We start from the raw sequence: 23,022 nt of genomic DNA, 5'->3' as shown, positions 1-23,022 counted from the left end.
CAACTTGAAGTTGGTGGTAATTTGCGATTTCTAAGGGCAAAATCGCACAACTTGGGTGCTTCCTGCATTGCATTTAAGGAATCGCAATTTGCGATTCCTTAAATGCATTTGCAAAATAGGGAATCACATTTTGCGATTCCCTATTTTGCAAGGGCCTTTTGGGATGATACATCCCAAAAGGCTTTTTCCCATTCGCAAATGGGAAATGGGCTTGATACATAAGCCCCATGGTTTGGTAAATCCGATATCTGGAATTATGATTTCTGCACAAAATACAGCAACCCCTGCATTGTTCTACCCGTAAATGTGGACAGGTCAAACGTGTAGAAATTTGCCAAAAAAAAAGTGCCTCGTAAACAACAGAATTTGTTGATTTTGTTGCAGTAAGCACAAAAGCCTGCATTTTATGCCGTATTCAGATTTAAATCCACAAAAGGTGTTTTTATACAACTGATAAATTCAAAACCCTGCGAGGGCAGATTTCATTGCATTCAATAAATATTGCTCTCTCCTCGGGCAGTAAGATATGAGCTTTGCTACAAAGAATAGGTATTTTATTTTGTGTGTGTGTGTTTCCATGGAAATAAAGGTTATAAAAATATCTGATGTTTGTGTTGTAATATTTATGGTGGCACAATGGATAACACTTACCTGATTGATTTATGACAGCACGTGTTTTGGAATATTGAATTGTGGGCATAAGAACCCTATCCAAGAAGCAAAGAATAATGAGTGAAATCATTGTGGGGAAAAAGGTGTGTGGATTATACATGGAAAGATTCATCTTTTGAATTGTATTTTTTTGACTTCTCATAAAGCGTTGGCAGTGGAAAGCCCTTGTTGGCCTTCCTAAAGTGAATATTTTTATTGAATGGTTTAGTTTGAGTGCGGCTTTGATCTTTTTGCAAACCCAAACACCCTGTTCATTCAAGGATCAAAGCTCTTGCTTCTACGACCAGCACCACCTTCTACCACTTGGAGCTTCGGGCAATAATAATGACCCTGGGCCAATAAGTGGGGTAAAAGGCCGCTTTATTGGACAGGTGGCAAATAATACAACAATATCACAAAATACATATTCCTAACTATCATCCCCCACCCCTACCAAATTTCCCCAACAACTGGCTTACCCTAACGTTGTTGTGCCTAATCCTCCTCCCCAAACCCCTATCTACCTCTCCTGCCTACCCCTTGCCTCCAACCTCGCTCCCTTGCTTCCCTCTGTCCGAAACTCTTCCTGATGCCTCCAACCCTTCCTGCCTGTCTTGCTCTCCTCCAACTCTGCCACCTGGCCAAGCGACAACCATCCAAAAAGGGGTTTTCTTATTCTTTTTTTTGGAAAAACCTTGTACAACTCATATGCACTTGGGGAGGGAGGGTGGGCCAAAAAACGCCACCGCCTACCTCAGCGCCCCTCAGCAGCTGTGCGTGACGGTTATTACGTCACCACAACGCTCGCGCTGCCCCGAATCTAAACGCGCAGCGCGCGCCACCTGTCTGGGCATACCATTGCCCGAAGCAACCCGGGGTGGACAATCTGCGATTGCCACCCCCAGGAGCCCCCATCGGGCAATAATAACGTCCCTGGGCCAATAAGTTGGGTAAAAGGCCGCTTTATTGGACAGGTGGCAAATAATACAACAATATCACAAAATACATATTCCTAACTATCACCCCCCACCCCTACCAAATTTCCCCAACAACCGGCTTCCCCTAACGTTGTTGTGTCTAATCCTCCTCCCCAAACCCCTATCTACCTCTCCTGCCTACCCCTTGCCTCCAACCTCGCTCCCTTGCTTCCCTCTGTCCGAAACTCTTCCTGATGCCCCCAACCCTTCCTGCCTGTCTTGCTCTCCTCCAACTCTGACACCGGGAAAAACCCCAACACGGGAGTTTTTCCCCGCCCCCCCCCCGGCAAAAAACACCCCACTCCCCTTGACTGGACGCTTGTCATCAGTTAATGTAACACATGCCACCACTCTCGCCAAACAGGTGAAACTTTATTCATACATAACATTCCATGAATCTCAGATTTGTCAAAATTCTTCATCCCCCAAAAAAACCCGCAATATTTGAAGCAAGAAAGTCTTCCCCCCCCCCCCTCCCAGGACGTACAATGCAACCTACCCCTCCATATCTTGAAAAGTGAATTGAAAGCTTCTATGAAAACTGGGGGGGGCCGGGAGGGAAAAAAGGGGGGGGGGGAGAAAAAATTCGGATGGGGGAAATGCTGTGTAACCAGACAATAAAACATGCCCATGTCTTAACCAAGACTTCAGCAACAACACAATTCATATTATGCAGTGAAACGAATGTCGCCAAACATCGTAAACTAACACCATTGGTAATCTGAAACTTCTTTGAAACCTTTTCTCTTATGTTCAGCAAATAAATTTCATTACCTGTGAAGGATAAATGGACACCGTCGTGCCTAAAAAATTGATAGTCGTCTTTTGTAATGGAGTCATGGGACAACCAACCTATTCCAGCATCGTGACAAAAGCGATGAAGGTCTCTATTCGCTTTCCGCCTTGCCCTTTCAACTGCCGTAAACTTTTCTGCTCCTTTCCAAACTCTTCGTGGCATTAATGCCGTTAAAACCAAATGTGTTTCAGGCCATGTCTTTAAGAGGATTTTGAGATCTGCTTTCATGTCGATAATTAACCCAAGACCTGACAATTGAATTATATCATTTTCACCAAGGTGAATCAGCAACATCGCCGGTTTATTTCTACAAGACAGTTCGCTGATAAGAGGCAAAAGCTGACCCCACCTCATGCCGCTCTTACCAAACCATGACAGGATCTCTTCAGAACGGAAGCCCAAATTTCTCCCAAAATGCCTTTTCTCCGCTTGCTTAGCGGCCCACTTAATAAAAGAATGTCCAATGATCCATACCCGGCGTTGGGACAATGTGTCACTGGCACAAGGACCTGAAAAGAAAGGGCAATTAGTATCATAACTTAGGAACATCACTCTCTAAGTGTCGAATGTTGCGCAAGCAGCAATCAAAAGTCCATCGACGCAACGTTTTTACATCACTGATAGAAAAACCCCACCTGGCGGCCTCTGAAGCCGCTCCTATTCGGAAGGAATGGGTCCCAAATTGACAGGGGTCCTTCCCCACCCTTTCCAATGCTCTGCGCAGGATCGCCAATGTTTGGTAGGCCGTTAGCCGGGAACCATCCCGATGCCTGAAAACGAACCTTGATGTTGCCCCCCCCCGCTGATATGACATCTGACCATGCCCTCATGGGGCATAGAGGGCCCTTAATCGATTGCAGGACCACTGTTGACCCTTTACCAACCTGGTCTGTTTTAGACTGTTCCAAGAAATCGAAATAGAGGAGTGAGAAATGGACACATTATGCACTTTTAGGCCCTCGACATGAGCTGTACCCAACAATTCAGAAATACGGAATGCCCCAAAGAAAAGCCATATCATGCATAGTTTCAACAATTGACATTCAAATTGGGAAAAACATACCCCACCGAGAACACATGTGATGTTGTATAACAATCTGAGCGATATAGGTTCTCTTTTATACTGACCCCTCTTTTTCATTTTCGCCCAACCTTGCAATACTCTCCGACCCATCTCCTCCGCTGAAGGTTCATAACCCCAAAAGAATTTCCCATAAAACGACACCCCGGCCAACTTTCCGGCTATCATAGTGGAAGATATGCTCCTGTGGATATTATCCATTATGAATCTAATTATGTCATCGTTACGTTGCCTGAAACCTGCCCCATTAGGAGATCTATACTTAGCACCTGATTCTAAAAATTCCAGCCAAGCACGTCTGTAAGCCAACTTGGTGCTGGTAGCTAAGGAGCTCTCGATGAGATGATGAGTGGTCAATTCGCCAGATCCCACACCTCCCGAGGGACCGGTGTCTTCTGACAGTCTGCTCCGGGCGCCAAACCACGGAATCTCGTCCACTGAAAACGAGAGAGGGCATCTGCGATGTTATTTGCCACTCCCGCTATATGTTTGGCTTTGAAAATCATATTAAACTGCAAGCATCTTAACATAAAATTTTGCAACAGTTTTAGCAGCTTTGTGTTCCTGACCTTCTGCCCATTGACTAGATCTACCACAGTTCTGTTGTCCACGTTAAAAACCACTGCTCTGTTGGCTAACTGTGGACCCCAGATAGCCAATGCCACTATTAGCGGGAAAAATTCCAGATAAGCTATGCTCCTCTTTTCAGCAATCCATGCCTGTGGCCACCGCTCTGAACACCACTTACCCTCCCAAAATATGCCAAAGCCATTTGCACCAGATGCGTCAGAATGTAACTGTATTTCCCAATTGAAATCCATGTCCAACGACCAGATTGTGACGCCATTGAACTCCTTCAAGAAGTGTACCCATACTACCAAATCAGCCCTTATATTGGCAGTAACTCTAATCCTGTGATGGGGCAGCTGATTGCCCGACATGGCAAACCCCAACCTTCTGCAAAATGACCTCCCTGCCCGGACCACCCTACAAGCAAAGTTCAAATGGCCCAGTAAACACTGTACCTCACACAACTTCAACTTCTCGGCTCCTATGGCATATTCCAGAATTCCGATGATCTCGATCACCTTTTTCTTCGGTAATCTGGCCTCCATCTTTGGGTATCCACTTCGATACCTAGGTATGTTGAACAACAGCTCGGCCCTTCAGTTTTTTCTGGCGCTAAGGGAACACCCATCTCCTGTGTAAATGATTGAAAATCTGCCAGCGCTTTACCACATTGCTGGGAACCTGCCGCACCCATAAACAGGAAATCATCCAAATAGTGTGTCACTCCCATGTGGCCTGTTACCCATGAAAAACACCACTGCAAAAATGAGCTGAAAGCTTCAAAAAGCCTGCAAGACGTTGCACAACCCATGGGAAGGGCCTTATCCACAAAAAATTGTCCCTCAAAATGGATGCCTAGCAAAGAAAAATCTGAGGGGTGAACAGGCAATAGCCGAAAAGCCGACTTGATATCGCATTTCGCCAGCTCTGAATCTTGCCCTGAAAGCCTTGTCAAACCTAAAGCCGTGTCCACGGAAGCAAACCTTACCATGGAGTCTTCCCTAGCGATGAAATCATTGATGGATGCCCCATGTTGCCAGGAAAGATGCTGAATCATACGGAACTCACCTTCCGCCTTTTTGGGAACCACCCCCAGTGGAGACGCAATAAGGTCTTCCAACGGCCATGTACTGAAAGGGCCTGCCATCCTACCCTCAGCTACCTCTGTCAACAGTTTCCTTCTCACCACCTGTGGAAACTCCTCTGCAGACTTTAAATTCTTTGCAAAACGGCGAAGTCTGGGTCATTGATATCTTAGCTTGAACCCTTCTTTAAAACCCCATGCAAGTAGAGATGCTTCGTGTGTGTCAGGGTAATATGCCAAATATGCAGTCAACCTATCGATGTTAATTGGTGTAGAAGCCTTTGACTCCAGGTTGAAGGCCCCCGCCCCTACCTCTACCTGGCAAACTGCTCCCCCCCCCCACTGCAACTGCTCCCCAAAGCATTGAGTAACGGCATGTCTCCCTCCACATCGCGAACATTCATGTTTGTATTTACATGGGTTTTTGTTACAAAACCCCTTGTTGAAGTTCCAACAAGCGCCGGAACTGGCAATTTGTTGTCTGTTCCAACTGCCCACGCCCCCAAGGGTGGGCTTACTTTGAAAGGGCTGGTTGTGTACTGCTAAACCACTCACTGTATACGTGGCTGGCGGGGGCCTTTGTGGATACATCAATTGCACCCAAAGCTCGTTGTCCACCTCACCCCATGGTTTTTCGGGTATAAGAACCAATCGTGCCCTGAATTCTTCATCATACAGCAGCCATGCATACCCACCAAATTTAATGGCCGCTTTCCTGATGGTATTCATATATTAAAAAATCGCCACTGACCTATTTGGAAAACGTTCACAATATATACTTGCAAAGATAAGAAACGCCGAAGTCCAGGAATCTATGTTAGTGGGTAGCCTAGGTCTCTTGGACAACTCCCACGCCTCTTCCTTGGAACCCTCTTTTGCCTGGACCTCCCTGTGCAGTAGCTTAAACACATCGACGAAGTCCCCTTTCCAAATCTTTTCTTTCGTGGTTTTGGACAAATGAGCGCCCAATGGCATCGAGAAACCCATATAAGGTAAGCGCTTCAAAACAGATGACTGTGTTGTGCTAACCTCTGTTTTTGTCCCCTCATCTTTACCTACAGGCTCCTGATGTTGTTTGTCTAAACTGCCGGTATCTGCAGCTACCTGACTGGCTGCTATCAGTGTTGACTTGACATCAACTCCCTCCGTGCCCACACCTTTATCCACACATAAACTCTTGCAACGCGATTTTGCAAGTGCCTCACCTGTTGGTATGGCCTGTCTGTCGTCCGATAATAGTCTCCTCTTCCTCCCTGTAGTTTCCGGTCGTGACTTGCTCCCTTTTATTGCTTCAACCTTTGCTTTTTCCTGTGAAAAATAACTTCTGGAAAAATCTTTAGTAGACCCCCCCATTTTCCCAAAAGAAAAGGAAAAATCCTGCACCGGGGTATCTTCTTCCCCAATTTCCCCGTCTTCCAAAGAGACATTGTCGATTTCTACTGGCTTGCCCTTCAAAACCCCTTCCTCACCTACTCTACCACCCCTTGTACTACAACCAGGCAGCTCCCCGTCATGAATGGGCTTTTCCCTATGTAGACGATAAATATTACCAACAGGGAAACAAAGTGGCACCACAGCCCAGTCATCGAGGGAGGAGAGGTAGACAACAACAGAGAAGGACCCCCTTGAATTGGACTTTTGATAACACCTCTAGTAAAGTGGAAGAGAGTGCCCAAACATCTAATCAGGGTGGAGGTAGATTTGATTCACAGTATAAATCCAACGAGGGCTTGGGGGCGTTGTTTCTCTCTTTTTTAGGACACACCAACAGGGGCAACAGAGGGGGCGGACAAAGGGGCAGAGGCAGGGCAAGACAAATTCACAATCCAGGACAGCAATGGCCCATGTTCTCCCCCCGGATAACTCGCAGTCGGGGCAGGACCCCAACGTGAGTAACATAGTGATGAACTTATCTGACTATGCATTAACTACTGGTGAATTGTGTGTTCTTAACAAGGGGTTAGGATACGTCCCTACCCCAAGACATGATGCTTTCAAATGCAGGACTGAATTTTTCGAGACCACGAGAAAAATCGAACTTGAACATTTTTTTGCGAATAAAGAATCAGAACCTCAGTCCCTTTTTTCTACTAATTTACGCCGTCTTTCCCAGTTCTGCCCTTTGGGCTCTACTATGGGTCCAGAAGTTACGGTGTTTGAACAAGAAATGTTGGAGGAGATCTCCAAATTGGAACAATCTGATCAGCGGGGGCGCCCTTTTAACAACATGAGCCGTGGAGATTGGGAGGCTCTGAAGACCCTTCAGAACAATGCTGCTATCACTATAAAGAGCGCAGATAAGGGTGGAGCCATAGTGGTGATGAATACCTCAGACTATAATTATGAGGTATCAAGACTGCTAGGTGAGCGGAAGAATTACCATCCCCTCCCTAGAGATCCTGTCCATGAACTACAGGAGGTGATTACAAAAATGGTGGCGGAAGCTAGGAGCAAGAACTGGATTACGAGTTAGGAGGCAAAGTTTTTAGTCAACAACAAGCCGAGAACCCCAGCCTTCTATATACTCCCGAAGGTACATAAAGCTCAAGGGCCCCCCCCTGGGCGTCCGATAGTCTCGGGAATTTCCTCTATTCTCGAGCCACTTTCTCAATTTGCGGACTTTTTTTTTAAGGGAATCCGTCCTGAGACAACAATCATACGTCCAGGATACAACAGACATTTTGAATATTCTTAATGAGCTGGAGTTTGACTCATCGCAGCAGTTCCTGCTCACTATCGACATTGAGTCACTTTATACCAGTATCCCCCAGGAGGCCACGCTGGTGGCAGCAGCGAAGGCCCTGGGGGAACAAGATTGGTTTTATTACACGCCCCAATCATTCATGCTCCAATGTATTGAGCTCGCCCTGACACGTAACTATTTTAGTTACAAGGATGACCTGTATTTACAGGTGTCCGGAACATCGATGGGCGCAACTTTTGCGCCCAGTCTGGCCTGCATTTATGTAGGCCAGTTTGAGGAACATTTTCCGTATCACACATCGAACCCCTTCCAGAGACACATTTGCCTCTGGAAGAGGTATATTGACGATGTGCTGTGCATTTGGAAAGGGAATCAGAACACACTCCTGGAATTCTTGAATTGGCTCAATAGTCTTGACCCTTGTCTAAAATTTACTTGGACATTCAGTAATGAATGTGCGGTATATTTAGATCTTGACATTAAAGCACAGGGTAGGGCCTTGAACACAATGGTTCATCAAAAGGGGTCAGATAGGAATTCACTCCTACATTACAATTCATATCATCCGAGAGCCTTACGTGATAACCTGCCGGTAGGCCAATTCTTCAGGTATCGACGCAATTGCTCCACTGTGGAGACTTTTGCTCAACAAGCAGATGAGCTCTCTAATAAGCTGATACAAAGAGCATACCCCAAAAAAGTAATCAATAGAGCATGTAAGAGAGCACGCAACACACCACGGGAGGCGCTCTTAGAGAGGAATAAAAAAGAGACAAGTGATTGCCTTACGGTGGTTATGACTTTTGACCCTTTGGCCTCCAAGATTAGGCAATCGATGAGAAAACATTGGTCATTGCTGTCCACTGCAGATTTCAAAATGCCACAACCTAGATTTGCATTTAGGCGTGTAACGAATTTAAAGGATAAGCTAGTGCACACGCGACCACAAGCTAAGCAAAGATCTTCCTCATTGCCGGCTGGACACTACCCGTGTGGTGGATGTTCAGTGTGTAAGTTGACAGAAAAGACAAACTATGTCAATCTCAACAGTGGTAAAAAATGGCATCTGAATACATTTTCAAATTGCAACACGACAAATGTGATTTATAGACTTACTTGTGAGTGTGGGCTACAGTACATAGGCCTAACTACCAGAAAAATAAAGATACGGATTCAGGAGCATTTGAGTACCATCAAAGCCGGCAAGCTCACCACGCGCCTGGTACAACACTTTGGTGAATCCAAACATGACCTGAAAGCCTTGAAATGGGTTGTCCTGGAGAGGGTGTTAGCCAGTAATGATACCATAGATAAAGTGCTGGCAACCAGAGAAGCCCGTTAGATTTATACTGAGAAGGCGGATCTCATAGGCCTGAATGATCATATCGAGTGGAACAAAGTGAGCAGTTAGTAACACCACTCCACACACATTGATCTAGCTCCATATTAGCAATTCACATGGTTTGAGGAATATATAAGCTAATCCTGGGTGTTTCCTTTAGTGTGGGGACTTGTGATGTTGTGGCTGATTATTAAACAACTGAACATCCACATCTGAACATCTCATGAGCGACAGGAGCTTTATTTCGAAGTCTGTTGAGGAGTTGCAGGAGTCTATTCCTTTTTAATAATGACACAGACTGATTTAGCTCTAAAAATGGCTGTTTACATGGTTTGAGGAACGTATATGAGAAACTTGTGTATTACATTTAAATTGTGCTGTCATGCTGGAGAATTAAACAATTGAAGATCTGATGTAGAGCTGTCCGTGAGCGATAGTGACTGCTCTAAGATGGCCGCCGTGGTCGCTGTAGATTCGAGCCGTTGCAACTATTGGCCGCGTAATACTTGAAGCGGACGGAGGGGCGCGGCATAGAGAGACTACATCAGAGGCTGTGAAATGATTCTGACTCGAGGCGGTGACGAGATAAGGATCGCTCCGATAGTGGTTACGGTGAGAGTTCTGAGAACCCCGGTACAAAGGTGGTGAAATGCTGCGGATGCGGCACGGTGTGCCGGGTGTTGGTAAATGTAATGGCGGTGAATTTCTGTGTTGCTGTAATGAGTCCAAGGCGGGACCATGTTGAGCAATGATGCGTTGATGAAAACGGATTTGTGGTTAAAACACTGCCGGTGTTTGAATTTAACTGACTTTTAGAGACATATAAAATGAGACTGTATCTGATGCAGTGGGTATATACTTGCGGAAATCACCATTTTTAAGATGCATCGGTACTTGATGATAAGTTGCAAACCTCTTTTCCACAGGTGGAACACGCGTTAGTTTCAGCGCATTTCCAAGAATCAGGAAAAGGAATATTTAGTAGAACCCCGATTGACATTGTGAAGGCTGGTATGAATGCCCTCGGCCTTTACATGGTAAATACACCTATGGGAACGAGCAATTGGTGTAATTGATGAATGGGTGGTCCATACTTTATTGAAGATTAAATAGAAAATTGCTATTCTATTTCTCTTCTTTCCTGCTTTTCATACAGCCCTTCTGTAACACAAAAGTGGATGTCCAGTGAGGCGAGTGATTAAAACCCCATGCCCTGATGAAATTGCCACAATAAAGATCAATGGCAATGAAACATGTTGGCCTTCCTCATAAAGGTTAGCGACATATAGTGCTTTTATTTTTGAGTGAACTCACTGGTTGTGAATAAAGAGGGTGACCTAAAGTAAGTTTTCAACTCAATTTTAACATTGCTTGGAACACCTGTTCTTGGCAATACACTGGGTTTTTCATTCTCTTTCTTTGTCTATGGGGACAGCAAAGTTTCCATTTAAAAATTATTTCTTCTTCTTTGTCTATCCACCTTTTCCTTTACTGGACACTATTTCTATGAGTTGGCAACCAATGATGATAAAACGTGGGCATACCAGCGAGAACCAGCTGGCAGCCTTCCTGGTGTTGCGTACGTGAGGTGCCTCCTCATCACTCACTTTTCACTTCTCACATCGACTTTTCTGACTTTTTTGTGAGCTGTGGTGTCATACTTTGCGTGAGGCAATGAAGGGCTGTATTGCAGGTGGTTTTAATTGAAATTCAAGAGGTTCAGGACCTGGCTAAATTTGGACGTGTTGCCGGTGGTTGGGAAATAGTTATTCCCATTAGTAGTGGAGGTCCGTGAATTGAAACGTGAGTCCTCTTGATGCCAAGCCATTATTGGTGTTGATAGATGTTGAGTGGAGGGCGGCTTGGCATTTTCCCTCTATAGCTCCTAGTTGAAAAGAGCTCCCCGTCTCCAACACCCCCATCATACACAGTCCATTTTATCTGTGGCGCAAAACGAGCCGCCTTCTTGGGATCCAATGGCGTGGGAAATTTCGCCAAAAAATCCCCCTCCTCTCCACTTCGTCCGTTGCAGGACGCCAAAAGCCTGGCCGGAGTACTCCCACTGCCCTTTTTTGTGCATGGCAGCGTTTCGCCCCCGGAGGGCTGCAAGGCGCTCGACCCGCAGCTGCTGACGCTCCCGCGACTTTAACCCGTGAAAGACGCGCCGTATCCTTAATTTCTTTAGGCATCCAAACCCAACGCCCTTCTGTTGTATCGACAGGGTCATCATACACCTGACCTCCCCCCCTATTTCCAGCACAAACATTGGAAACCCTCCCCATCCCCTTGCCACCCCGGCCTTTTCAGATAAAAACAATTCTTCTACATTCACATGTCCCTTCATAGCCTCACATTTGTCTAAGGCACCATCACCCTGCACTGGGTAAGACAATAAATCACCCCCTGTGCTAGAAAAGATAGGTGACAAACGTCATTCACCTGAAGACTTTGTACTCCCACCTGAACCACCTAATCTTTTCTTATTAAATATGAAAATGTCATGCTTGTGTGTTGCCAGTGCTTGTTTGTCAGCCTGTACCACCTGTAATTCCTGCATAAAACCACCAGATGGCGTATTCTCCTTCCCCAAGAAAACCTCTGCTGTTTGTAGGGAAACTGGGCCTTTTGTTGTCCTGTTTTGTTGCTGTGGCAGCAAGACCTTGGAAGCGCGCGTGCGCGGCCTGCCCCTCCCTCTCTTCAGCTGTGCCGGTGCAGACACATCGCCAGGAGCCTGGGTGAGAAAAGCGCCACCCTCCTGAGGTAAAGCCCCATCGATTAAACCCATTCCACCGAGTGAAGGAGCGGGTGAACTCTCACTCGACAGGCAGGCCACAACAGCGGCTGACACACCTCCCGCCGCCCCGCGCGTCTTTCTCTCGAGGCCCACCCACGCCTGAGATAAAACTCCCGGCATAATCAAATCCTCGCGCCCCACCTCGCACAGCGTGCGCAGCGCTTCAAGAACTGAAGCGGCTGCGTTCATATCTCCCTCCATAAAAGCACTTATTTTAAATTTACCGCTCCCTCCAAAAAACGCCACCGCCTACCTCATCGCCCCTCAGCAGCTGTGCGTGACGGTTATTACGTCACCACAACGCTCGCGCTGCCCCGAATCTAAATGCGCAGCGTGGCCCACCTGTCTGGGCATACCATTGCCCGAAGCAACCCGGGGGTGGACAATCTGCGATTGCCACCCCCAGGAGCCCCCATTTCATTCATCTTTGAGTTCCTTCTGTACATTTTCCATCTAAGCTGTTCCGAAGCAGCCCATCCATCTTAGCACACACCTTACCAATTGCTACCTTTACACTAAAATTTGCTTTTGGGTAGTCGCGCTCAAGAGAATGGTTCTTTAAGAAAACAGCAGCGTTACACCCGGCAGATGTCTACTACTCATTAGTCCCAAAGGCACCGCCTCACACTAATTGCCTTTTCTTCGCCCTAATGGTGGAGGCACCTTGGTCCGGTGAACAAAAGATCTCCCCATCAGCTCAAATCCATCCTTCATATATTCAAACCAATTTATTCACACAACATGCTAAAGGGTCAGAACAACCGCTATAACCATATGGTTACGTCTAGTTTCCTGTCTGGACCATGTGGATTTGAAAAGGTTTGTATCAAGAGCCGAGTCTTCCATGAATTGGAGGAAAGGAGTCTAGTATTGATTGTAAACCATTATCTGTGCGGGCGATTAAAACTGCATCATCTATGTAGAGAAGTAAGGGGAGTGTGCATGACCCTATCTGCAGCATGTCCTGTCCTCTGTGGCATGTTCTTCCAAATCATTGATATACAATTTAAGGACAAAGGGGGCCAAGATGCAGCCCTGCCAAATTCGCTTAGCTATCTTAAATGAGTTTGTGAACTCACCATTGGCACCATATCATATGTGAGCTATTGATAAACAATAGGAGGACCAACCCCCAAGGCCACCATGTTATCCCATAATTCAAATGCATGTGATAGATCTGTAAATGGCAAGTGTGTGGTACCATTTTTAGCAATCATCTATTTAGAAGTCATTAAAAACAAGTTGAGGCACTGCTCAATGATGCCTAAGCCCTGATGAAAACCATATTGCACGTCAGATAGAAAGGCGCATTTGTGGGCCCACATTTCTAAATTCTCCAATACACTCCACTTGCAACTTTAGCTATTGACATCAGTCAGCGAAACTGGTCTGTAACAAGCGGGGTTGGCTCTGTCTCCCTTTTTAGGTCTCGTGAGCCAAAGGCTCGAAGAGACATTTTATAACTGGGCATTTTCAAAGTGCTGCCGTGGCCTAAAGCTACAGTGCACGTGAACGTGCACGCGCGCAGCCGCCAATCACTGCTGCGCGCGCACCACTCGCGTGCTTGCCACACAGCGCTCCCGTCCAAGCGATCGCGATCACTTGCTTTGATCGCGATCGCTATTACTTTCGTTTTCGGCCGCGCGGCCGAATGCTTGTTTCCCTCTGTTGTGGTGGGATCCATCTCAGCACTAATGACTGGGACTTGGCGATTGGCCTTACAGAGATCCAAGAATAATGACTCTAAGGGAGGTGATGAGGAGGAGCAAGGGCATCAGTTGTTAGGTTATTGCATAGCTGATGCTGAGAGTGTTTGTGGTGGATGGCTGGGTGGAGGGAGAGAAATGCCCAGCATATTGCACTCAGGAAAGATCTCCTCACAGGGGTTCAAACATGGAACAATCTTTGTCAATGAAAGCCTTTGGGGGAAATTCATTACATTTGTGATGTATTTGTCGTAGACAGCTAGGGAACAAAGGCAACTACTTCTACAGATTGTCTTTTAATAATTTAGGAATCCCAAGTGTATTGTCCCTTTAAGCATCGAGCTCTGTATTTGTTACGATGATTTTTCTCTGTCGCTTCACATTTTAGTTACAATCTTCCTACGTCTGTTCTGTACTGTTGAAGCTTTTTTTGATAGATCAAGCAACGAACGCCAAGCAAAATCAGCCAAAAACGTTCATAGCAGCTTCACGCTGGAGGAGGCCACGCCTAAAACCGGGCAAAGGGGGATTGCTTACATGTCCGGCAGCTCACCCAGCTCTGAGTGCAGCTCTGTACCCTGTCGCCCAGTGGGGAAATATCCACTACAACACCCCTGTCAACAATGACCGCAGCAACGGTACTTGACTCAAAGTAGACCAATTCGAGGGCTATTTTATTTTAAATATTCCTGGTTTAACTCCTTTCCCTGAAAATATTGCTGCTCGCTTCAGTGACAACACCCAAGTTTCAAAAATCTGCGCAGGCGCGGCTCTTCACATGTACCGTAAGGGCCAGCTCAAATGCCAATCCCTCTCAGGAACCTACTTATAAGTTAGTGTAGCAGGCAGGGCTTTAAGTGTGATGGAAAACTGTAGGGGCGTGGTCGATGTAATAAGGGCGTGGCTTAAAACACGTAAACTGAAAATCTGTGCTTAGCATCGTGTGCCGTCTGATTGGTATTTGGCTGCTTCTGTCATTGCATCCATGTATATATTTTACGTAAGTAACTTAACACTTAGCCAGGACCATTGGCTTTGTCAATGGTTGTTAGTTGCGTAAGATAAATAAGCAACAAATATGGCTTCTGTATAGCATATTGAGAATGCTTCGGTTCTGACATGGTGAGACTGTGAAAGAACTTAACGAGCCTCTTTGAAGTGACATCAAAGGCAATGAAGGGTGGCACTGCTGCAGAGTTAAGATTTATTTTTTTCACCGAGAGTGAGGGCAAAAATGGAGAGCCCGATATGGACCCGTCTCAGCACCATATTTTTAGAACTGCAGGTGCTCCGCACCGGCAGGACCCGGCCCACTTAAATCCCAGGTGCAGCTGAACGGAGGTCTCGGTGAGTGGGGGCCCTGTGCGCCTCAATTATGGACGTCTTTCTACAAAATATAGTCGAAGGGCAGTTGAGCTTATTTCCCTTACCTACTTTATGATACATTGCCCCCTTGTTACGGTGCTGAATTTTATATCATCGTGAGCTCCACGGAATCTGCCCTAATGTGCTCTTAATACCTCCCAGTCTCCTCCCGCCAACTCAGAACCTTCCAGTCTTACATAAGAGCGAAGACGCTAAACAGAATCTCAAGCATCCACTCTGCTTCCACTTTCAATTTAATCAGGTAAACCGTAAACGTGTCCTGGTCTGGGCAATTAAGACTTGCCTGGCACAACAGTTACTCCATCTCGTCCAGTCAAAGTCAACTAGAAATGCGCGCCGTCTAAATATGCCACCAAACCCTATTTAGCGTGCTCATTAACAGCTCTCTGTCCACGCTCCAGCACCAGATGCACATTAAAATGAAGGCTCGTGTTGCCGCAGACTGAACGTTTCCTTAACTTTAGACTGCGAATTGTACATTTAAAAACAAATACATTTTATTGCATGCATTTAACAGTGGCCCTCTTTGTCTCACGTGACGAGGTAAATCAACAGTTGTGCAAAACCAAGGAAGGCACCAGTGCCAAGCAAGGTTATAGTGGGAGCACTCAGCTAATAGGTTGCATTCTGTACCTATTTGAGGAAAACGTATCCATTATTCTTGTCTTCGAATTTCCCTTGTGCTGCATGAGCTAAAAATATCCTGCTGGCACTAGAGACGCGCTGTAGGCAGGATCATTAAGAATCTACTGTGTGAAGAATGGCTGCACCTTGCATTGTGCAGTCGTCCCTGTATCTATTATGTGACACCAAGAGACAGAGAGAGAGAGAGAGAGAGAGAGAGAGAGATAGATAGAGATTTACAACATCTGACGTCTGCTTTTGGATAAGAGCTGCAATCATTAAAGAAAAGTAAGCGAGGCCTTTTTATCTTTACACGTGTTGCAAAGTCATGTTGAGACAACTGGAAACAAGCATTGGCATAGCCAATAGGTCTTGCTTTTGGGACCTTATAAGTGTTTAGCCATGCAACAGTTGATGTTGTTGCACCAAGGATTTTGTGCTGCATAACTAAATACTTATAAGGTTCCGAAAGCGAGACCTATTGGCTATGCCAATGCTTGTTTTATTTAAATTCCTTTATTGAGTTAAGAACAGGTGTCGTACATTAGTCATAAGTAAGCTTCGAGACTCGGATATTACAGTTAAAAATCGGGGGAGCAGCAGTACACAGTACAGATGCTAACATTTCTCAGATTGTGCGCTACAGAAACTCAGGTGGGAGGAGGAGGGCAAGGTCAGGGTATGAACAAATAAACTTTGCCCAGCTCAGGTCTCCGTCGCCCTCCAACGCTTCCCTATCACCCATAATTTGTTTAATGGCAGTATTGTCCTTTCCTGACATATGGGGTATTTCCTGGTTATGTGTAAGGGGTTCGAGAATGGAGGGGGATACAGACATCTACCTGCTGGGTCCCTAGAGTGCCACTGCGACTCTACACAGCAAGTCCCTCTGGGTGCCCCTTCAGGACCCGTGGTGGGCGTCTGGGATTTCTCTGCTGATTGCCAGGTGTTGCGAAGCTCCTGGAGGATTGCATCCCATGCAGCTGCCATGGGCAGCTTGCAAAGTCCCAGGGTGTATTCCCGATGGCTGCTCCGCGAGCACAGCCACACTGCCACAGGTGGGGCCTCCGACCGCTTCCAGCGCTTAGTGATCAAACGCCTCGCCATAATTAACCCCAAGTCAATGAACCTAGATGTCACCTTGTGTTTTCTGAACCTGCGGTAGAGGCCCAGGCGGTACACCTCCCAGGTGCCCTCCACCACATGTCCTATGCAGTCGGTCAGGCGGGTGACAACAGACTGCCAGTAAGTAGTGAGTGCCGGACAGCTTCACAGCATATGAATATGATTCACGTCTATCAAGAGCATCTATGACAGTGGTCGGCGGTGCATATAAAATACTTATTTGTTTTGGCCGGTGTCAGATATGCTCTATGTATTATATAACTGGTGTATGAGTCAGAACGTTTCTGGGGATGAATGTGGGCCCCTCCAATATAGCCGCCCATTCGCGGTCTGTACACCGCCGGAGGAGACCCACGTCCCAGTTGCGCTTGAGGGATGTTACCGGTTGTGCCAAGTGGAAATGTAACGAGTCAACAAACCATTTTGTGAGGTGTCTCCCTGTACCCATCACATATATGTACTGAATAGTGAGGTGTATTGTGGGCTTCCGCGATATGTCCCCCCCCACATCGCTCGCAGCACTATAATCAGCGAAGTATGTAGGAGGAACTGATCCCGGGACAGACCACCTCATCCGCCAGGAAATGAAAGGGTGCCAATTGGCCATCGCGGTAGAGGTCTCCCAACGTCTGCAGCCCCACCTCCTCCCAGGTGAAGAGCTCTGCCCTGGTAGTGGCCCATTGGCCCTTTGGCATGCACTGTAAAGGCAATGCATGTGCATAGGGGATCGTGGTGCTCGTGAGGCGCAGGCTTCTGAGAAAGCATCTATGGGACACCTCCAGCATCAGCATTCCCCTTCAAATATGTTAAAATCAGGATGAACATTTACAATTAAAGCAATTGGTATGAATCCCTGGTTATTGGCCTTGCGGTACAGGATGGAAGAATATCTTCTATAATGTTAGTTAAATCTCCTAGAACCATTCGTCCCCTAAATGACTTGTTTAGACCTTTTGTCCCAGTGTGGAGAGCATCTAAAGGTTTGAGCACATAGGACTTCCAATGACTTGTAATGCTGGACCACCTCCAATCTTCTCCTACCCAATGGCCAATTGAATTACGTTTATTTCCTTCCAAGCTCCATTGCCTGGGTTTTTGGCAGTGTTAATCTTGGAACAGTTGAGCTCACAGTAAGCTGCTAACATGTTTAGTTTTCCTGCACGCCAATTGGAGTCTGGTCAAGCATCACAAGATCATCTTCAATACTCATGTGACGATCTTTCTTTAGAAATTTTGGAAGGGAATGTTCTTGCTTCAGAAGGAGCTGATGGGAAATTAGCCAGGAATAAAACATTCCATATCATGTCTATATCTGTAACAAGCCCATTAGTAGTTAATTGGGTCCTGATCCGGATAAAAGAATGCAAGGCACATAGATGTATTAGTACGCGGGGATTTCCTATTGAACATAGTTTGATACACAGACAATGCCCGATAGCCCTGACCAGTACTGCGCGGAAATCACTCAACCAGGAAGACAAACTCCCTTTTGTCAATGATCTTCTCACAAGACCCTACAGAGCAAATACCTTGTGCAAGATGCTGAGGCTGGGATGAAAGCCAGTTTGCTACAAAGGATTTAGGTGGAATTCCTCTGCTTTCTCCCACAGGCAATGTAGCAATAGACAAACATTTTGGAAGAAAAATCAAGGAAAAAAATAAGCCTAAATGGTCCTGGAATTTCAGTATTGTTTTTTGTGTATTGGTTTAAAGTGTGAGCCCACTTTAAACCAGCTCAATTTGTCAGTTAAGTCATTATGTCTAAAGAGAGGTAAGAAAATTGATGTCGAAAACTCTGGAGCCCTCTTTATTACTGTGTAAGGGACACCACCTGCTAGCCTTTAAAGTTCTAATTATTTGTACCAGATTGCTGCTAGTAATTTTTTATATTGAAATATCATTTAGTATATGATGCTGGGATATAGAAGCTTCTAACTTCAGTCAATATGCAAGTCAATAGTTGCTGGACTTGGCCCTTTGTGCAGGGTCATCCTCAAACATTTTGGTTCACTCTCCTGTTTTCTGGACCCGTTTTTGTTGGCCTTTGGGACTCTGCACACTTTAGCAGTGCTAACCATTGCTAAAGTGATTGTGCTCTCTCCTATAAAAACATGGTACATTTGGCTTACACCCAAGTGGACTATTTAATTTCCTTGTAAGTCCATAGTAAAGTGGCACTACATGTGCCCAGGGTCTGTACATTAAATGCTGCTAATGGGTCTGCAGCATTGTTGTGCCACCCACTTAAGTAGCCTTTAAACATGTCTCAAGTCCATTGCAACCTGTGTGTGAAGTTTCAAACTTGTAAAACAACAAGGCCTGAAGCAGGGTCCACCCCGGTGCCCTACTCCAGAGGAGAGAAGAGAGAACTATAGTGAACAGGAAAAGGGAATACACTCTCCCTACTGTAACCAAAAATCAAATGGGTATACCCTGCCTCAATCTAAGGCTTTTCGTGTAAAAAAAATACCATGTCAGTGCCAGAAGAAAGGAAAAGAAAAGGATTCATTTTCTAAGACCCTCACTCACTCTCGTAGTGTCATGCGCAGTGGCGTAGCTGGACCATTGGCCGCCCGTGGCGGTCCATGAAACGGCCGCATGTACGAGCAGAGGGGGCTGATTTCTGTATTTGCCACCCAGAGACGGCTGCAGGTAAGAGCTGGGGAGGGGAGGCCGCCACCCCCAGGGCCCAGGGTCCAGGGCTTTCATCAGGACATAACATCAACACTGCTCTGGATACACAATTACTAAAAAAAATCATGGAGCACTATCTTGCATTCAAGGAGAGATGTTACTCACCTTTTTGTAGCGGTTTTTGTAGTGGTAAATGTTAGACCTGGCATCTTTTAGCGTGGTGTCTCCTCCTTTTTGCTTTCTGACCTCCTGTTTTTACGCCGTTATTGCTGACTTTAGGACTCTGAGCACTTTACCACTGCTGACCAGTGCTAAAGTGCATGTGCTCTCATCTAAAATGTGATGCCAATTGGTTTATCCATGATTGGTATATTTGATTCACTTATAAGTCCCTAGTAAAGGGGTATATCAAATACCCAGGTTCTGTAAACCAAATGCTACTAGTGGGCCTGCAGCATTGGTTGTACCACCCTCAGAAGTAGCCTTTCACACCTGAATCAGGCCTGCCACTACAAGGCCTGTGGGTGCAGTTTACTGACATCTCGACTTGTCATTTCCAACTACTTGCCAAGCCTTAAACTACCCTTTTATTGCATATCAGTTACCCCTAAAGTATGCCCTAGGTAGCCTAAGGGCAGGGCGCTGTGTAAGTAAAAGGTAGGACATGTAACTTTTTGTTTTACAAGTCCTGGTAGTGACAACCACTCAAGTTCATTTTCACTACTGCAAAGCCTCCTCTGGTCATAGGTTAACATTGGGGTTTCCTTAAATACCCTTTTCAAGTGTAATTCCTGATTGCAGAGCAGTAGCTGTTTTTTGTTTTATACCATTGGATTGATAATGACAAATCCTCTTTAGTGGCAAAGTTGGATTGGTATTACTAATCTAGAAATGGCACTTTTAGAAAGTGAACATTTCTCTGCTGTTAACTCTCTTGTGTGCCTTTCAGACTGTCTCTAATACACGGCTGGGGTGGAGTGACAGCTACACTTTGTGCATTCCCTCTAGACAGCCACAAGTACAGGACACTCATCTGCATCTGCATTTATCTGAATACTGATGGGTCTTCCTAGGCAAGAGGGAGAGGTGGAGCTGACACATGCCTGGCCTCACACAAAACACTGATTTACCCCCCCCACAGATAGGCTGGCAGACAGAGCTGGGCTGAAAGGTGACTGGTGCATCACTTTGCTGTGTTGGCCTGCTGCCTAGTGATTGATGGTCTACAGGAGGGACTGCCACTTTGCTACCTACTCTGCTGTGTTGGCCTGCTGCCTGCTGCCACTGACCCGGGCAGTGAGATCGATTAGACCTATTCTCTCCAACCTTTTGCACTAATTAACTCCATGGGCTTATTGGCTTGCACCCTGTTCAGGAAATCCCAGGGCCATCAAAGGTGTCATTCGCACAAACGATCGTTGCTAGGCTCTGCCAATCTGGAGTCTGACTCTACCTGACTTGCCGTCAACAATTCCTGGGCCTTTGCAGAGTGCTGGCAGCCACCTTTAGGCATCCACACGCATCACTTCAGTGCACCGATCAAGAACTACCGTGTCTGCCTGCTCGACCATAGACCAGCGTGTTTATCTACTTTACCGAAGCTGCAGCGCCCAAAGGCAGTCCAGCACGACCCGGCACACTCTGCACACATCAAGGAAAGACTGACGTCTGCTCTCCATGACTACAACCACCGCATTGTATTCAGCAAGGGGAGACTCCAGCAATGTGGGTCCGGATCCCAAGGCCAATGGCACCACTACAATCCCCTAAGAAAACTACTATGCTCTCCGGGACTCATGAGGTCCCACCGCTCTGCTGGTGTCCCCGAACAGAGTGAGTAGATCAGACTCCTGAAAACTTGACATTGCATTTTACCTGTAATAACTTTGGAAGCATTGCTTTGCGCTGACCCAGGGAAAAAGTCTGCTCCTGATTCACGATGTGGATCACTGTCATAACACCAGCTTAACTGTAAAGAACCTACTGAAAGCTCAAAGGCTCTTTCAGCATTGTACATTATTGAAGTATTCGTAACTTGAGATGCTTTAATTGGACTCTTACCATTTTTATCTTGTTTCAAAGAGTAAAAGAGATACTATTTTTATACCTCATTATGGTGTCTTTTTTGTGGTGTTTTCACTATGTTACTGCATCCACATATGCACAACTTCTCTAAACATTTTCTGTTGAGCCTGACTGCTCTGTGCCAAGCTACCAGAGGGTGAGCACTGGCTAATTTAAGTGTATGACTGACTTACCCTGACTAGGATTGTGGTCCCTACTTGGACAGGGTGAATACCTCTGCCAACTAGAGAACCTACTTCTAACAGTAAAGAACATATACATAGAATCTAGCTGTTTATTAGCAACAAGGTGTCTTATGAAAAACAGTATCTTGTGTTTACTTGATGATCTTTAATTATTGATGATGATTAATCATTTCATCTCACTCTGTGCCAATACTTTCATTCCACTGTTGTGCATGCATTCATGCAAACGTGCAATATTCACGCAAATATAATTTTGTGAATGCTACATTTGTCAATCACTCTTTGTGCTTTTTTCTTCCATACTTCTTCCATACCTAAAATATAGTCAGCATATCCTGCTTTGTGGTACAACATGTTGCATTTAAACTGCCATTTTGACCTGGCAAAATAAACCTTTTGCCAGGCCCAAACCTTCCTTTTCAAAACATATACATCACCCCTAGGGTAGGCCCTAAACAGCCCAGGGTGCAGGGTTCAGTGCATTTAAAAAGTAAGGCATGTACGTTTAAGTTGTTCATGTCCTGGTAATGAAAACCTCTTAAATTCGTTTTTCACTACTGCCAGGCCTGCCTTTCCCATAGGATAACATTGGAGTTACCTTATTACATTTCTTTAGCTGTAACTTCCAATTGGGAGAAGGTTGAGTTTGGTGGCTTTAGAATTGCACTTAAATGCCCTCTTTAATGATAATGTGGATTTTAAGTCACAATTCTGAAAATGCTTCTTTTAGAAAGTGTCCGTTTTCTTGTCCAAACAATTTGGAGCCTGTGGCCTGTTCCTGAGACACATGACTAGGTGTAGTTGGCAGTTGTGCTTTGTGTATTGCTCCCACACAGTAAAACAAAGGGAAGAAAGGTGTTGACAGGATGGGCCACTGAATCAACGAGGGGGAAGAACTGTCACCGACCACACTTGCACTTCATATATGCCATGCCTGAGCACTCTCACAAGGGGGTTGTAACTGGTCTTTTGTGACCCAAGACAAGCTGGGCCAGAACAGGGAGGTGCCTGACATTTCAGGGGAGTGAAAACCTCTAGAAGCGTCCTCTCTACTTCAAAGAAGGCACCAGGTATAAATATAGGACCTCAGACACCAACTCTTCAGTACACTACTGGACCTGTGGAAGACTCTGCCAGGAAGAAGGACTGCTGTGCTACTAATGGGACTACCACTCAGCTGGAATGCTGACTTGCAGGACAGCTGCCCGGCGGCACTGCCCTGCTGTCCTCTTGCCAGGGTGAGAAGGACTGGGCCTGCAACTGTACTCAGAAACACCA

Source organism: Triturus cristatus, chromosome 8, assembly GCF_964204655.1.
Source record: "Triturus cristatus chromosome 8, aTriCri1.1, whole genome shotgun sequence".
Taxonomy (NCBI): domain Eukaryota; kingdom Metazoa; phylum Chordata; class Amphibia; order Caudata; family Salamandridae; genus Triturus; species Triturus cristatus.
Note: the sequence above shows the minus strand (reverse complement) of the source record.